General features: G+C 46.0%; 1 pseudogene; it reads right to left on the bottom strand.

Moving 5' to 3' along the window:
* Window positions 1-953: 953 nt before the first annotated feature.
* LOC434608 lies at window positions 954-2,320 on the bottom strand (annotated as a pseudogene).
* Window positions 2,321-3,227: the final 907 nt, after the last annotated feature.

Below are 3,227 nucleotides of genomic sequence, written 5' to 3'. Positions count from 1 at the left end.
GATGGGAGGGGAGGGGAGGAGAGGAGAGGAGAAAGGTGAAGACAAACAAAGATGAGAGAGGAGTGAGAAAAGTGAGAGGTAAGAGAACAAAGGAATGAGAGAGCAAGGACGGGGCCAAAGGCCCCATTTAAAGTGAGCTGCTATCTTTTCTGTTGCTAGGTAACTGGGAGGAGTTTAGCCTGAAGATCAGAAGCTTGGGACACTGCCTACATGACTTCTAGCCATGCTTCTCTTGTGGGGGCTGTTTGGGGAGGTAACATAGGCAGGAGCCAGATTTCCAGGAGCGTGAGGGAACACCTACCATGTCATGTAGGTGAATTATCACCATTCCCAGGTTCAGACCTCAGCTCAACTGGAGACTCGCCTGTCTATTCATAGCCCAATTCCCCACACATATCTGCTACATGTGCTGGAGGAGGGTATTAGGTTCAGCCCATGCTTGCTCTTTAGTTGGTGGTTCAGTCACTGGGAGCACTCAAGGGTCCAGGTTAGTTGACTTTGTTGATATTCCTGTGGAGTTGCTATCCTCTTAGTGTCCCTCAACCCTTCCACAAAACTCATGAGCTCCTTTCAATCCTTTCCACATTTTCAAAAAATGTATTTAATTTAATTGTGTTAATGTATAAATTCATTTTAAATTTCAGTATCAATAAGACATGACATTTAAAGAATGTACTGATAAAACTTCCATCTTAAAAGCAAAGGAACACATCTTGGACACCTTACATTATAAAATTTAGTTCTGAGCAGGGACTGGTTACTGTGTGTAACAAATACTGCTCATAGCAAAAGTGCTGGTGACAAAGAATTTGGTGTGTCCTCCCACAAAATGTCTGCATACATACCCATCTATCTGTAATTGTAATAAGTTCTTAAATGTTTAAGGTGCTTGAAGGTTGCATTAGCTCAGATTCATTCGCCTGCTACTTTTGTAGCAACTGATCAAACTGTAGTCACTCTCTTCTATGTGGCATCTGTGGAGCTGGAGCGCCCTCTACTGGTAAGGATGACGACACACTCATCAGCTGTCCTCCAAGTATTTTTTTTATTGATCCTGAAGCATCTGAACTGCTATTCTAGCAATGTTCTTAGAGTCATCAAGACCGCTGTGAGGCCGTCCATCATAATTCATTCCTTGTCGCGCCCGCTCTCGACCAGCAAGAACAACGCGACCACCAGTCCTTCTAACAGCAGTTTATTCAGTCCTGATTCTTCTTGTTTATATCTCCCCCGAACCCTGGGCCTCTCACTCCTTTTATACTCTCTCTCTCATCCACGCACCGCAGGCCACGCCCCCTCGCCAGTCACGAGGCTTCAGCTAATCAGGGCAGCAGGGGCAAATCTCCACCAAATTGGATTCACCTGTATCCTGGTACACCTGCGCAGCACTCAAGATGTTTGTGTCTTATATGAGGAAGTCAGGTGCAAGTCATATGACTTAGCTGCAGTCCCTGGCGCCTTTGGGACTGCCGCCACACCCCACTCCCCACAATTCCTAATTTTTCAAGCATTATTGTTAGTTTGGTCTGGCTTCTGGGAACCTTAGAAAAGTTTCTGTATGACTTTCGAATATTGATCCACTTTTTAGCAAAGGAAGAGTATTTGAGTCTGCTGAGCTGGCACTGGATGTTTAAGAATTTACTCATATCCCAGGATCCATCAGTTAGTATGCAGTACTTGTACTTAGTTCCCAACTCCTTTGACTTCATCCACTCAATCACTTTTTTCAGGACCTGAGGGAAAGCATCGGCTCTGTCTACCTGATCCTAAGTGATTCCAGTAAGACCGATGCAGAACTCTGAAAACTGAGCATTGACCTCTGGCCTCACATACTGCTGAAATGTATCTTCAATTTCTAAGGTGTGTGTATTCAACAGAACAACAGGAAACTCAATGATTTCATGTAGAAACTCAGCTGGGTTCCCCTCTTTACAAAGTGCCTCAAAGTCAATAATACAAATGTAGTCATAGTAACTGTCCACAGCAGAGCTCTCTTTCAGCATCAACTTCTGCTTCCTGTAATAGTTTTTCAGTCTCTTCTTTAGAACATCCTTGACTCCTCTTGTTTCAAGCTTAAATTCTGAAAGTTTAGCTCTGAGTTCCTCCTTACTCATTTGGTTGATACAACCATTTGTCATAGCGATCTCTTTGTAAACCGGGTCACTGAAGTCACTGCCATTGGAGGAAATGAACTTCGATCCGTCTGTCTCTTTGCCATCACATCTGCATCCCTGCTTTTCCTCCATGCTCAGCGGCTGGGACTCCTCGGAGTCTTCTGCTGCGCCCCGCCGCCATGCTCCTGGCCCTGCTAGTCCTCCATGCCTCCTCTCACAGGCTGCTAGATGGCCGCGGACGCTGTTGCTCCACCGAGTCTTCTTGCGCGCGCCAGACTCGACCAGCAAGAACGACACTGCAACAGGATCCTTCTGCACAAGTTTATTGGGAGAGCTTGATTGCAGAGGCGAAAAGACCCCGAGCCTAGAACTGGTGCTGCTTATATAGGCCTAGGAGAGGCGTGTCTCACACCCGGATTGGTTATGCACTAAGCCTCATTTGCATGTTCCTCATCTGATTGGCTACTCCCTCTCTGTACCTCACAGAGCCTCATTATCATACCTCATTTGCATGTCTCACATCTGATTGGTTATACTCCCAAAGCCTCATTATCATGCCCGGGCCAGGCAGTGTCTTTGCAAAAAACTTTACTGCATATATGACACATTGGTTGTTTGTCCAAACTTATGCGTGGTGGCCAGCAGTAGTCAGTGCCACTCTGCAACAGCACTTGTGGCTTCCCACATCTCCCCCTGTTTGTTTAATAAAAAGAGGCTGGACTAGGCCTGTGCAATTATGCCCATCCGCCGTGGCTCCTGTTTTAGGTTGTTCCTCTAATGTCACAGCCTTACTCATCATAGGGTAACCCTATCGCCCACCGGGCCCCATGTCTTAGGTTGGACTGTGCACGAGGAAAGTTGCCCGTCTCTGGATACTGCAGTGCTGTGTGACAATAACTGCTAAATGACCTAGGGCGAACTCTGCAAAAGAGGCCAGCCAAAAAATGAATTAGTGGTGAAATCATGATCACTCTATCACTTGCAATGAGGAAACCTCAGTGATGTGCAAGGGTTGATCAATGATGGTTGAATCTCTCTCATCTCAGTGCCGTGGAGTGCAAGAGTAGAGAACTCAGATGCCAACTAATTCTTGAGCATGGATAACCAAATTTC

The sequence above is a fragment of the Mus musculus genome (assembly GCF_000001635.26).
Source record: "Mus musculus strain C57BL/6J unplaced genomic contig, GRCm38.p6 C57BL/6J MSCHRUN_CTG21".
NCBI lineage: Eukaryota > Metazoa > Chordata > Mammalia > Rodentia > Muridae > Mus > Mus musculus.
The sequence above is the reverse complement of the archived record's forward strand: the minus strand, read 5'-3'. Positions and strand labels throughout refer to the sequence as shown.